At 37.2% G+C, this 15,137-nt stretch overlaps 1 protein-coding gene across 3 annotated transcripts in view; it reads right to left on the bottom strand.

The window, feature by feature from the left end:
• FYN (FYN proto-oncogene, Src family tyrosine kinase) overlaps positions 1-15,137 on the bottom strand; it is a 308,067-nt gene that overhangs the window by 169,736 nt on the left and 123,194 nt on the right. For all 3 annotated transcript variants that reach the window (XM_069077031.1, XM_069077030.1, XM_069077033.1), the window contains one exon: positions 13,680-13,749. The gene's annotated coding sequence lies outside the window, so the exon portion shown is untranslated. The remainder of the gene's footprint in view (positions 1-13,679; positions 13,750-15,137) is intronic.

The following is a 15,137-nucleotide window of genomic DNA, read 5'->3' as shown; positions in this document are numbered from 1 at the left end:
TTTTCAAGGGTTAAAAAGTCCTCCCTTACTATTTCCTTACATATTTCAGAGATCAGTTCCCTGGCAGCCATTTTTGTTCTGTCCTTTTCCAAAGGTCATCCTCCTTTGCAGCGGAAACAGAGCAAACTAGGAAATTAAATAGCTTTCCCTTCTCTCTGTTAGTGCCCACAAGGAGCAATGATCCTATCCCTAATTTGCTCTTCTTCTTTCCCTCACCATAGTTAATAAAACCATTCCTGTCCTCAATAGCGTCTGCACACTGTGAACTCTAGCCTTCTGACACTATTCTTAACAGGACTGTACCACACTTTTGCATTCATCATGGTTTTTTCCCTCCCTGTCACCTTTTGAACATAGCCCACCCTCCCTTAGCTTATTTCCCCTGTAGAATTTCTGTTCTACAGGATCCTGCATATCCTTTGTCTCAATCTCTTCAAATTGGCTCTTTAAAATTCTAGAGTGCATGCCTGAGTGTGCCCAGTTTTCCCTTTCTTTAGCATAGACTCCAGGAGGGAATAGCTACTTCCTGGAAAAGTTCCCATCATTTCTACACTAACATACAGTAACGCCCTCTTGGTGACAATCTGGAGGGCCTTAGAGATCAGATGTTCTTTAAAATACATTAGCAAGTATAAATTCATTTTCTATAGGCAATACCACTGAAAGGGATACGTTAAGTATGAGAAATATTATAGTCCTGAACATACCCATTAATACTAGTTTTACAATTTTGGAACTAAATGGACTCACTAAAGGTGAGTCAGTGGATGGAGCACTGGACTCAGTCAGGAAACTCTGAGTTCAAATCCACTCACAGACACTTCTGTTTGCCTCAGTTTCTCTATCTGTCAGTGGGGATAATAATAGCATCTACTTCCCAGGGCTGTTGTGAAGTTCAAATGCCATTTTTGTAAAGACCTTTGTGAACATTAAAGTGCTATATAAATATTAAATATTATTATTGTTGTTTAAAGGGATCCAAAATTTTTTTAACATAGAGAAAAGTATACAATTCCCAAGTATATGAAATTTTTAACCTATCTCAAAAATACTTCCTCCATTTTAATTTTTAGTTTATGAAAACAAAAATTTCTGTAGTACCTCTGAGTCAAACTTTGAAAAGTTGGATTATCTTTTAAAAGGAAATCTATATTCCATGATAAAAATAAAACAAAGCATTACCGGTCAGGACTTTACAAAAACATCCTAGTTGCTTCTGTTGCCTCCACAAAATACATGTATACTATATTTTATATGTAGATTTGTTTTTAAAGCTTACATGCAATTTTATCAAATCTTGTTCAAAATTTACTATACTAGGGCACATTACAATCATAAAATTTTTATTTTCTTAGGGGTAGAAGGTAATATATTACAACCCATCTCTACAAAATCCCAGGCAAGTGGTCATCAAATCTTTACTTCTCCAATGAAATCATCTCTCACAGGCAAGCTAATTTCATTTTCAAAAAGAAAATTCTTCTTTCTATGAATTCAAAATGTACTTGGAATGCTATGTGGATGACGGACTGGAGAGAAGGAGAGACCTGAGGCAGGGAGATCAAGTAGGAGGCCATTGCCACCAATACAAATAAGATTTGAAGAGGATTTCAATTAGGCTGGTTATGGTGTGAATGGAAAAAAAAGAAGGGGAAGGATGCCAGAGAGGTTGTGGAGGCACAGTGGACAAGATTTGGCAATTGACCAGATATATGGAGTGAGTAAAGGTTAAGAGTCAAGGATGACTGCAAAATTGTGCCTAGAAGAATGGTGCTGCCTTTGACAGAAATGGGGAAGTATAGAGTGGGGGGAAAGAAAATGAATTTCTATTCTAGACATGATGAGTTTGAGATACCTATGGAAAATCTAATTGGAAAGGTGAAATTGGCAGTGGATGATAAGTAGTGAGGAGAGAGACATGGACAGTTGGATATGAGAGTCATTAATAGTAGGCTTACTAGGGTCATTTCCAGAATTCACTTTTTTTTCCCTTTGTGAAAATTGGACCAACAAACCTAGAAGTTTGAGTGTCTTTGTCTAGCTTCCATCCTAGACAAGGATAAAGTTAAGGAAAGGAATTGGGGTTGAGTATTTCTTAAGATGTGACAGCCAAGCCAGTTTTAGGCTAGATGTTAATGACAGAATTTAAAATTAAAATAAAATACACACAATACACAACTGCATTCTGTAAACTTTTAGTAAGTGCTTAATAAATGCTTGCTGACTGATTTTTTAAAAAAGAAAGAAAATTAGGATAACATTTGCCCATCTCCAGCCTTCATGTATCTAATTTTCCCCACAATTCCTCAAAAACTACTTATAGTAAATAATTCAGCAAAGACATTTGAAGGATTGGGAATGGTGGGTTTTTTCTTTTTTTTTTTTTTTAAAGAGCAGTCAAATGCTCTCTCAACTAACTCTTCACTAATTTGGGGTTTCAATCATTTTCCATTCACAGAGAAAACAGAAGGAAAATAGGAATTGAATAATTTGGTGCTCTCTCTTTCATATGTTAACACCATCCTTCCTAGTCCACAGACTTATCCCTTTCTTGTTCTTATCTGAAAGAAACCTTGTAGTGAATGTTTTTGCAAAATAAGGAATCTTTTGGTAATTCAAATAATCTCCTGCTCTGGCCAAATTTATCTATTTTGTACATTTGGATTAATGGATCAGGCCTCCTTAAAATTGGGATACACTTGTAGTGAAGACACAATCTCCTATTCAGTAGAGATTTGCTGAATGAATGAATGGATTCTCAGAAATTTAAATAAAACTGCACGTACTGGTTGGAACATGGACATATGGCTAACTTGCTAAGAGGATATCACTAACATTTCAAAACTGGAAGACTGAGAAGAAAATTTAAAACCATTTTAAAGTGAGAAATTTATGTAACTAGTTATAATTATTAAAGACAGGCTCAAGTATCAAGGGGCAAATGAGGCAATGGCAATTTTATGCAACTGAGCTGTCCTTGAATTGGCAAATTTCTTAGATTCAATGGGACTAAAAGACAGCCTGCAAATTTCTTAATAGTCTAAGCTATAGGCTTAGACAAGTCTTGGGCCTGTGCTGGTTACTTTTTGTCCATTGTCTAATCTGCTGTCCAAACTTAGAATAGTCATTTTCTATATGTTTCTTATTTTGTTCATTATGAGATCTATATGAAGAGTGACAAGCTAAAATAATGGAAAATTATATGCTAGAACTTAAATTTTATTTCTACTCCTTGTCTTAGGCTATTAAAACACGTCTGCAAACTTATTCATCGCAATTCTGTTCTATTTATTCATCACAAATCTAAATTTGTCCAAGATGGGCATTATCATTATTTACTTAACATTCAACAATGTATTTGGCATGGCTAAGTATAGCAAAATTCATTCAATAGCTGGGCATGACCATAACTGTAATGCCAGGTACTGGGATGGTTGAGGCTGGTGAATTTCTTGAGCTAAGGAGTTCTGAGCTACAATGGGCTAAGCCCATCTGGTGTCTGAACTTTCTGAAGTAAATTTGGCATTAATGTGGTGAGCCCCTGGAACCCAAGTAGACACTAAATAGTCTAATGAAGGGCAAACTTGCCTAAGGTCAGAAATGGCACAGGTCAAAATTCTTATAGTGATTAGAGTAGGTCTTGGCCTATGAGTAAACTTCTGTACTCCAGCCTGGGCGACATAGGAAAACTCAATCTCTAAATCTCCCTTCCCACCCCCACCCCCACTACCCCTCCCCACCTTAAAAAAGGATCTACTCAGAAAAGTGGTTTGATTTCTATTTCACAAAAAATGCAGCAATGCACTCCAAAAGCCTTTGTTTTTTTTACATACATTTTATTAAGTTAGTTTTAATTTAATGAAGGCTGCCTTGTACAGTGGGTAAGACTGCTAGAGTTAGGAATCAGGAAGATCAGAGTTCAAATCCTACCAAAGATAATTTAGCTATGTGACCATGAGTTAGTCACTTTACTCCTTGGAGTCCTAGTTTCTACTTCTGTAAAATAGACCCCAAGCTCAAATGAGATAATGCATGCAAAGTATTTTATAAATGTTAAAATTGTCATATAAATGTCAGGCACTAGTATGTATTTGATTACACACACACACACACACACATTCTCAGAAGAAAAAAAAAAAGCACAATGGCCCTCCCAGAAAATTTAGTTCACCCACATGGCAATGAATGTATCAGGCTCCAATCCAAAAGGTTACTCTCCCTTAATATGTATATCATTTGTGCCCATGAAAGTTGTTACAGATGAAAATTATGCCATAGGCAATAATAGGCAGTTGTTTAGTTTTAGACTGTTACTGCAGATGACCAAAGAAAAGATTTTTATCTGCAATAAAAGAAGATGCCCTTAGTGTACCATCAAAAAGTCTGAGTTAAGGATCCAGACAAATCTATCTGATAATGAAAAATATACCTTATCTCCATGTGGGATTGATTAAAAAGTGACTGAGAGGGATCAGGTGCCTTCAGGATCAAAATTCACAATCCAAAAGGAACAGCAAATGATGCCCATACTTGAACCCTCCCTACCTTCTGGGCAAAACACATTCTTGTTTTAAAAAGGCAGATCTAATTGAAATAGCACTGAAAAGGGAACTGAATTATGAGAGGAATTCTAGTACTAGTCATGCTTAACCTTGTCCCTAACCTCTCTCATCTTCAGTGTTTCTTTTCCATATAAGTTAATATATCAAGACCTGTGATTTTAACAGTGTGAGTGACCCCCACGTGGGACTTTTCTCCACTACTGCAGATTGAAATCAGTGAAATCACATGAGGTGGGGGGGGGGGGGGGGGGGGGGGGGGGGAAGGGAAGCTATTGGTATAATAGATAAAGTGCCAGCCATGGAATCAGGAATAACTGAATTCAAATTCAACCTCAGACATTAACTTAGCTGGGTGACCTTGGGCAAGTCACTTATCCCCCACTGCCACCAAAAAACCAAACAAAAACTTTACATAGAAATCATAGATTATATGTTGGAAGAGACCTTGGAGAACTGTCAAACTCAGCAAAGTCAAATGACTTGCCTATGGTTACAGTTAGTGTCAGAGTGTGTTAATCGATAAACATTTATTATTAATAACACCTACTGTGTATCATGCATTGTGCTAAGCAAGCAATGGAGATAGCTAAACTGATTGTTAAATTTTGAAATTTACACCTTGGAAATTGATAAAGGCTGCAAATTAGGCTATGAAAAATTATTGTTTTGTTGATTACTTAGACTAAAGAAAGTGATGAAGAAAATGTCAATACTGCACATTAAGTTTAAAGGTATACCATGAATGCTTTTTTTTTTTTAATCTTGGAAAGCTAATTGTTAAACAAACTTAGACATTCCTGATTCCAGGCTCTGTATTCTATCCACACCTCTCCTTCTCATAAAATGCATTTGGTAATATCAGTCCTGCCTACCTCCCAGGGCTGTTGTGTTGAAAGGACTTGGAAGACCTACAAAACAGTATTGAAATAATACTATTATTAAATTAAATAGGTCTTTATTTTCAAAAAGTTACTTTCTTAGAAACTTGCTTATCAGTTTTTTCCCCCACTGGTCCTTGAAGAAGGCCTTGTCTAAGCCAAGGAGCATAAATTTAGAGCTAAAAGGAATCTCAGAGGGCCACTGAATCCAATCTCCTCATTTTACAGATGGAGAATGATGCTGAGAGTGACTTAAGTGACTTGCCTATAGCCGCATAATTTTTAAGGGTCTGACGTAGGCTTTGGACTCAGGCTTTCCTGACTGTACGCTCAGCACTCTAACCTCTTTTGGACTGACTTTTCCCGGAGCTTAGGAAATGCAGGCTCTTATTGGATGCCCATTTTTCTATAAACATAGCATACTGAAAATGTTTGCCAGAAGACCCTGATCTTATTCAGGGTGTATACCTTCTCTGGTCTTCATTCTTCTTAAGATGAGCAGACCGATTTAATCTAAGGTATAGCTATCTCCTGCCTTGGTCATCTGAAATGAAATCTCTCCCCTTACTCCTTTCTCTTCTTCTGATTTCCTGAATGTATTTCCATAACATTCATGCCAGAAGAAAGAGAGCGATTACCAGAAAAAGAAAAATGATGGGTAGATGAGCTGAAGTAATATCATAGCAGAGTATTTGGTGAAGGATATTTATGTCCACAGATATATATACACCACATCCTTTACTAGGGAGATAATACTGGACTAGATGCTGGGTTTGTAAATCCCAAAATATCCTTCACAAAAGGAATAGTTACCTTCCCAAAATAAAGCCCATAATTAAGTAAATTGTTCTTGGTGGTAGATTGCCCTATATCACAACCTAACATGTACTGTCTTCAAAGGTTCAACTTCAGCAAACACAGCCACGTTAGACTACAAAGGCCTGACTGCTGCCTCTTTTTCAAGCCAGATTGCAATATCCCTTACAAACTGATGAAAATAAACATCTTCAAGTACCAAAATACCTAGCTCATACTTCATCTGAAATGAGATCTCCCTCTTCCCTATGCACATAGTCATAATACCAGAAACACTGGGCTTGATGCATGTAAGGGCTAGCCTTAACCGAAATACCATTCAGTTTAGGAAGTTATCTAATGACAAACATATTTAAAGAAACCAGCAGTTGAATTTTTAAAGTGTGAGTCTAACAACACTTGGGTTAATAATGGGAACACGTGGGCTCTGTGAGACCTCACTTTTCAGTCTCAGTTGACAGCTAAGTATTTAGTCGCCCCAGAGGACTTAGCTGGTTTAGGTCTGGACTTGGAGTCTCACTACCTAAGTTCCAATCTTGCCATTGACAGTTATTAGATGTGTAAACCTGGGTAAGCCACTTTACCTCTATAGGTCTCAGTATCCTTATCTGTAAAAATAAAGGGGTCAAACTAGATAATCACTAAGGTGCCCTTTCAGCTATAGATCCTATGCTACACATCTCAGGTTAGGAGGCAAGGGGATGAATCAAATATTCTCTTTCATTCAGAAGGGTCTCCAAAAACCAAACTATTTTCTAATTACATATTAACATAGATTAATCTAATTATATATTTTCTAATTATAATTAACATAATTTTATATTAACATATATAACATATATCATTAAAGTGATAATATTTTTGAATTTCCAAAATATATTACAACTACTTTAATTATGCACCCTCTAAAAATACCTACACTTCATTAAAACCATGTAAAAAACCCTAGGATTTTCTATGAAATCACGAGGCTTAAGAGCTGCAAACTTCCTATGACTCAATAAATTATCTGAATTTGAACATGAGTCTTAGGATCTTTGTGGTGATGTTATAGAAAGGAGGTGCTAAAGAGTGGTATAAAAGTTAGCACTGATGGCTCTGGGATTGCTAATATCTCCACACCTTTAATGGAGCTGTTCTTAAGAAATCCTTCCTTATATCCAAGTGGAGAAGAAGGACAAGAAGGAGGAGGAGGAGAAAGAAAAGAAAAATGAGAAAGAGAAAAGAAGAAAGGAAGAAAAAAGAACAGGGGTAGAAAGGAAAAAGTATTAGAAAAGAGAAAGAAAAGAAGGAGAAAGAAGACAAGAGGATGGGGAGGAGGAAAAGGAGAAAGAGAAGAGGAGGAAAAGGAAGAGAAAAGAGGAGAAAGAATAGAAAGGAGAAGGAAAAGAAGGAGAAAGAGGACAAGGAAGAGAGAGAGAAGGAGGAAGGGGAGGAGAAAGAGAAGAAAAAGGAGAAAGAAGAGAAAGAAAAAAAGAGAAAAGAGAAAGCACAGTAGAAAGGAGAAGAGGGAGAAAGAGGTCAAGAAAGAGAAAGAGGAAGAGAAAAAGGAGAAAGGAAAGAAGAGAAAAAGTAGAAAAGAGAAAGAGCAGTAGACAGGAGAAGAAAATAAGGAAAAAGAGGACAAGAAAGAAAAAGGAAGAGAAAAAAGAGAAAAAGCAAAAAGAGAAGAGGAAGAAAAAGGAGAAAGAGGAGGAAAAGAAAGAAGAGAATAGTATGTATATATTAAAACCACTGAATAAGACAGTAGCCAGATTACAGAATGTAATTTTTGTGCGATCAGACTTTCATTTCATTGTAGTAGGGAACTCCTAGTTTCCTAGTGAGGAATACTATCTCTAGCAATGCGGATCAAAAATGCCTGGGACAATGAGTTCTGTGGCTTGTCTACAGCTCACCCAATATGCTTGAACCCTTGTCTTCCTGACTCTGAGGCCAGCTCTCTACTTACTATTCTAGGCAGCCTCTCAGGGAAAGTAAGAATCTCACAGCATTCTGCTCTGGTCAGGCCATCTCTGGATTTCAGAGTTGACTTAAGGGCACTGCATTTTAGGAGAATACTAACAATATAGAAAATTTCCATGAAAAGAGAGATCATGGTAATTCAGGGGCTGGAAATAAAAGGGCGTATGAGGAACAGCTGAAAGGGTTGGGAATATTTAACCCAGAGATGAGGAGACTGGAAGGAAATGACAGATTTTAAGTGTTTGAAGATAGCTTCTATGGACTGAGTGTTTAGAGATCTGGGTTCTATTCTAGGCTCTACTGCTAACTATATAACCTTGGACAACTGATTTAATTGCTCTTGGTTTGATTTCCTTATTTATAAACTAAGAAAGCTGGACCTTCCAGCTCTAAAAAAATTGGTTTGATATTATGTGGAAAAATTATGCTGATGTTGTTTCAGATTAAAGACTTCTACAAGGAAGTAGATTTTGGCTTAATATAAAGAACAGATGTACCATAGTCATCTTAAACTTAACGTGGCGAAAACGGAACTAATTTCTGATTCTGCATTGAAGCTGTTGTGATATGTTGTGTTGGCTGAAATATATTAAGGAAATCAAGCGCCATGCAGACATAAAGATGGACAAAAGGAAGAGCATTTGAAGAGACTTCTCGTATAACTGTGGATAGTCTTCTTTGATGTTATACCAAAATTCAATTCGTTTCTTAAAAGTTAGTTACAATGTGGAATCTGAAACCATATCAATGAACTTTTATACTCTGTTACAATAAAAATCCATTGGGGATCTTTTGCTCATGCATGATTTTATAAGATAATGCAGCGGTCATCTGGAAAATATTGGTTTGCTGACTTATGAAGATCTTCCAAATGTCATCAAAAAAATTCATTAATATCATCACTGATCTCATCAGAAAAGTCTTTAAGTCATGGGAAGTTGTCAAGCTCACAGTGGAAGATAAAAGCTTTCCAAAATTCTAATTTTTGCATGAAAGCTAAAAATTTTTCATGGCAACAAATCTGTCAGTCCTTTACCTTGAAGTGATAGGCTCACTTCATTCATTTTAAAAAAGAATGTCTGCCAAATACTCAAGTCTGAATAATCATAGTTTATCTGTTGTTTCTTCAAGTAAAAATGTTCCAATAAAAAAAAAAATGGCTAGTTCAGGTTACGACTCAATTGCATGAGTGATTTTTCCTTTAGACAATCATGGCACTTAAGTAAGCAGAAGTGTTTAATGCATACTTCTCATCTTATCACACAAAATATTAAAAAAGAAGTACAAGGGGCAGCCAGGTGGCTCAGCGAGTAAGAGCACCAGCCCCAGTGTCGGGATGACCTGGATCAAATCCGGGCTCAGATACTCAGCACCACACCCAGAAATAACTGGCCTTGTAACCTTGAGCAAGTTACTTAACCCCGATTGCTTTAAAAAAAAAAAGTACAACTCAAGGGTGAAGATTTAATAAATTAACTTTTGTTGCTTTATCAAGGGCATTACTGATGTCCTTGGCATCAAGGGAACTGTTTTTTTTCCTTTCTTTCACTGCAAGTTTGTGATAATGGAGAATACAATAACAACTAGTACAGTTTGTTGTTGCCACTGCCTTGATTCCTGCTAAGGCACCAGCAGTTTCCCCCACCATTGCTTTTTCACCAATAGTGCAAATGTCAACACAATTGTTCCAGTTGAACCATGAAGTTCAATAAGTTATTCAACACTTCTAATGTTTCAGCACCATTCAGATTAGTTGCCAAGGCATAGACATAAAAGGTCTTTGATGATTGGTTGGTACTGATAATAGATGAATACATCATAATGAAAATATCAGTCTGGGCATTTCTGTAGATTTATCCATTTGTAAAGTGCAAAAGTGCAATTCTGCATATGATATATAAACTCAGTCTTCCTGTTTACAGATAAATTTTTAATTCACAGATTATGGCCTTTGGGAAACTCCCACTGTACATGCATGAAAGAAATAAAAAGGGATAAAAAGGGGAAATAATATCTTAGTATTATTATGGAAATAGTTTGGTTGGGTCCTTTTCCCCTAAAAGGATCTTGGGGACCCTTGGAGTCCACAGACCACACTTTCAGAATTACTGCTCTAGACCCACGCTTCTTAAACTTTGGGTTCCAAAAAATTTGGCAACAGAGAAAGGTTTCTGAACATGCAATGACCAAAAATTAATTAAAAATCAAATGTGTGATGAATCCTAGGTGTTTCTGGCAGTGCTTGTGTTGCATCATGCAACTTCACTATAGCCTTGGTTCTGAACACACAACACGAGCACTTTGCGCTGTATGTGCCATCACACCACAAAAGGTCAATGAATACTGTCAAAATTCAAAAAGGGGTTGAAAATGGAAAAGGTTTAAGAAGTCCTGGACTAGACAAGTTCACACAAGCCTTATAGAGCTTTCAAAATAGAATTGTCCAACAAATGGAGTGGGATTACTTTATAGAGTAGGAAGCACCCTGTAACTACAAGTATTCAACCAGATGGAGAATAACCATCTCTCAGGGATGATGTAGAGGGGATTTCCATACTGGGTAGAGGTTGAAATAGATGTCTTCTGAAGTCTCTTCCTTTTCTAAGATTCTATGAAATGACAATCGAAACTGAATGCATATAAACTCCATGGAAGGCTTCACAGAAGACACATCAGAAGGCACCTCCCCCTGCTTCTTTGCTGAGGTGGGGGACTATGGATGTGGAACATTGAATTTAATGTAATACTTCTTTGATATTCTGGTTGGTTTTGCCAACTTATTTTTCTTCTTTTAAAAAATTCTTTATTATAAGGAATGGCTCTGAGAAGGAGGGATGTATTGGGAAACGTAGGTTATATAAAAACAAAAGATATCAATAAAAAGTTTATATGTAAAAAGAAGACAGAATTCAATGAAATGAGGGCACCAGGCTTTGAAATAAAGCTATTAACTCCAAGCACACAGTCTGAACCTTTAACACACCATTGTATCTCTCCTACGATTCCCTACATACAGATCAAAGTTCTGGGACTAAGTGGCTTTCAAACTCCCCTGTAGTGCATGCCTAAGAAATTTCAGCAAATTATCTAGCTTTCAGAGAAGGTACCACATATGTGAAAAAAAGCTGAAATTGAAAGTATCACCCCCAAGAAAATAATGCCTTGGTTATGTAAACCTACCCTACTCATTTCCTGCATTTCTCTCTCTCTTTTTTCTTTCTACAGTTTTTCCCACACAGGAAATCTCTGTCAGGTAGTATGAAGCTGAAAGTTCAATCTACTTTCTCCCCTCCTCCCTTTAAAACACATTTATCTTATTTGTTTCTAAATGAAATTCTATCAATTTACAAATTTAAACAAAACCCAAAACAAGGTGATTCAGTGGCAGAGTAAATGGTAGGAAGAAGCAGTGAGTTTGTATGTACCTACTCTGAGATACAACCCACAAGAGCCAGATCAGTTCCTTGGCAAATAAGATCAGCAGTGTAAGACCCACACTGGCTAGCTGCAGAGCATCGTAAGAAATGAAAATCATTATCATGTTTGGACCACGCAGTATGGATTATAGACAGAATGCTGGACCTGAGGTTCAGGAAGAGGTGGGTTTAAATGTCACCTCAGACATTTAGAAGCTAGGTGCTTTTTGTACCTCAGTGTCCTGATATGTAAAGTGGGGGGTGGCAGTGGATTTGATGGCTTAAAAAGTCTTCCAGCTCTAAATCTATGATTCCACGATCTTAATTGTACTAGGGACCTAATGATAAGTCACCCTGGATAGAACCAATCCTCTTTTGACTATCCTCCCACAAAGCTCATGCTCCTATGGGGGCTTGGCTTCTAAAGCTTGTCCAACTTGTTGGATGGAGCCTCAACCTGTCTTCTATGATGTTATGCACAGGTCATACGGCCATAAGTTGCTTTCTTTCTCTTTCTTTCTTTCTTTCTTTCTTTCTTTCTTTCTTTCTTTCTTTCTTTCTTTCTTTCTTTCTTTCTTTCTTTCTCTCTCTCTCTCTCTCTCTCTCTCTCTCTCTCTCTTTCTTTCTTTCTTTCTTTCCTTCTTTCTTTCTTCCTTCCTTCCTTTCTTTCTTTCTTCCTTTCTTCTTTCTCCTTCCTTCCTTCCTTCCTTCTTCCCTCCCTTTGGAAGGGGGAAGGTAGGGCAAATGGTGTTAAGTGACTTGCCCAAGGTCACACAGCTAATTAAGTGTTAAATATCTGAGGTCGAATTTGAACTTAGGTCCTCCTGACTCCAGGGCTGGCACTCTATTCACTGTGCCACCTAACTGCCCAAAGTATGGGTAGGCCTATATTTCTTTCTTTCTTTTTTTTTTGCTTTTTGGAGGGGGGAAGGTAGGGCAATTGGGGTTAAGTGACTTGCCCAAGGTCACATGATGTAAGTGTCAAGTGTCTGAGGCCAGATTTGAACTCAGGTCCTCGTGACTCTAGGGCCGGTGCTTTATTCACTGTGCCACCCAGCTGCCCTGGCCATAAATTTAGAGCCAGAAGGGACCTCCCTGCAAAGATCATCTTGTCTACCCCCTCATTTTACAGATGAGAAAACATAAATTTTTTTTTTTTTTTAGGTTTTAGAGGTAGTCTCTGTCTAGAGATCATAAATATAGAGCTGAAAGGAACCTCTTAGAGGGCTACTGAGTCCAACCTCCTCATTTTACAGATGAAGAAACTGAGGCTAAGAGTACCTGGGGAGGATAAGGGATTGCTCAGGGAGTGAGCATGAGAATGAGGATTTAAACCCAGGTCTCCAGACTCTATAGAGCCAGAACTCTTTCTAATATACCATGCTGTAAGCTCTTCCGGGGCAGGCACCGTCTCACTTTTGTGCTTGTATTCCCTACCTGTCACAGAGTAGGGACCTCAATAAATGATCATTGATTTTTGTTCAACGGAAGGTACTTTATCTCAGTGGTCTTTTAATACTGGTCTGTTAAATGGCTATCAGCCATTCTGTTTCCCTCTAATTCTCCATGCCCCAAATGCAATTAGCTTTCTTCTTCCTCTGCTTAAACAGATGAATTTGGAATAAAATTCAGACCCACAGAATCTCAAGACTACTCTGCTCTGTATTCTACCCCCTTTTATCTCTGTCTCTCTTTCTTATTCTCTCAGCAAAGAGGCTCATTACCTTGATTGTACAGTAATAGCAGAGAAAACACAAGAAACTAAGTAAATTAAGCTGTCAACCATATCCTTTGCCTTTGGCCCTGAAGGCTATCCTCATTATACCTAGGAAACACCATATTCCTTAGAAACAGCAACGGCAACAAAAACTGCAGCCACTAACAGGAAACACAGAAGCAGAGCTACATTTCATCATCATAAAATTCTGCCTTCTCTCAGCTTAACACAGATTTTAAAGAGACAAGGAACAAGGAAGCAACCATCTTTTATGGGCCCCCATCATCTAACAAAAGCTATTAGGAATAAATGCAGCAACACTTACCAGAATTTCTCCCAGCTATCACAAATTTTATATACACCACATTTCTTCTACCACAGCTGTAGGACTGGTCCTGAAAAACAATACCACATAGAGAGTGAGAAAGGCATCATTAAGCTGCAATAATCTGACTCATATTGCCTTACCCGAAGAATCTATAACAATCTCCTTCCCCAGCAATCTTATCAAACCTATACAATTTCTATTAGGAATGTCTTTTACTGATATTTCAGACCCATATGCTAATTGATTAATGATCATTAGGCTGTAATCATGGTGCACAAGGAAATGAAAATTTATGGACCTGAAAAATTTGTACGATAAAGGAATAAAGCTGGAAATTGAGTTGACAAAGGTTTAATTGCATTTTCTTTTTGCATGCCTCTAGTAGTTGACCATATAGGAAAAACAAAAAACAAAAATACAAGATGAACACGAAGAACAATAAGTCCTTCTCCAAGATCTTGGCTCACTTATTGCCTTATTAATCTTAGGTATGTTTGCGTTGTCTTTGGAATACAAAGAGATAATCTCAGCGTCCCATTCAGAATATAAGTTACTTAAAAGTAGGGACCATGTTTTCTATTTGTATATTTCCCACAATGTCATTGGGCATTTGATAAACACTTGATTCAATTCTATATGCATTTGGTAAATGCTTACTATGTGCATGGTGCTGGAGATATAAAGACAACAATAAAATAATCACTACCCTCAGTGAGTTTATATTTATTCTCCTATGCTTGATACATATAAGCAGACAGATAAATAAAAACAAACTATTTTAGGGGGCGAGGGAAAGAACTAATGATAAATAAAAATACAATATAACATAGATTATGTTAATTTGTGATATTCATAGAGATCCATTTCCTTAATGGTATAATGGGAAAATAATCTAGATTGAAATGTAATGGACCTCTGTGAAGACTTCAACTGAATCCTCCTATAAGAGGAAGAAATTGAACTAAGCCTGGAAGGGAGGCAGAGATTCTAAGATTTGGAGGTGAGAAGTGACCAGGAGTCACAGAATTTCCAAGTTGGAAGATAATTTCAGTAGCTACCTAGGAGTACCCAAAAGTATGTCCACTACAATACCTCTAATGAAGCCTGTCTGACCTTTTTTTTTTTAACTGTCAGAAAACTCTAAATCATGGGCACTGGCACAGGTTAGAATAAAATCTCTAATCTCAATTTGCTATATCTTATAATTTGTATTCTTAGTCACAAAGGAAGGCAGGTGAGAAAGTGGATGGATCAGTGAAAAAACCATCACCATTACCAGAAACAACTCAATATGATCAAACTTTCCATTTATCACTACTGTGTGGAACTGACTACATAGTAAAATATAGCAAGTTTCCACCACATAGAGGTCTTATGTCACCATAGATTCAATCTAATAAAACTTTGCTGAGCACCTATTATGTGCAAAGTATACTGTGTGATGCTAGGAAATTC

The sequence above is a fragment of the Petaurus breviceps genome, unplaced genomic scaffold (assembly GCF_028583685.1).
Source record: "Petaurus breviceps papuanus isolate PSGF00001 unplaced genomic scaffold, PetGlider_PUasm1.0 90977, whole genome shotgun sequence".
Classification (NCBI taxonomy): domain Eukaryota; kingdom Metazoa; phylum Chordata; class Mammalia; order Diprotodontia; family Petauridae; genus Petaurus; species Petaurus breviceps.
The sequence above is the reverse complement of the archived record's forward strand: the minus strand, read 5'-3'. Positions and strand labels throughout refer to the sequence as shown.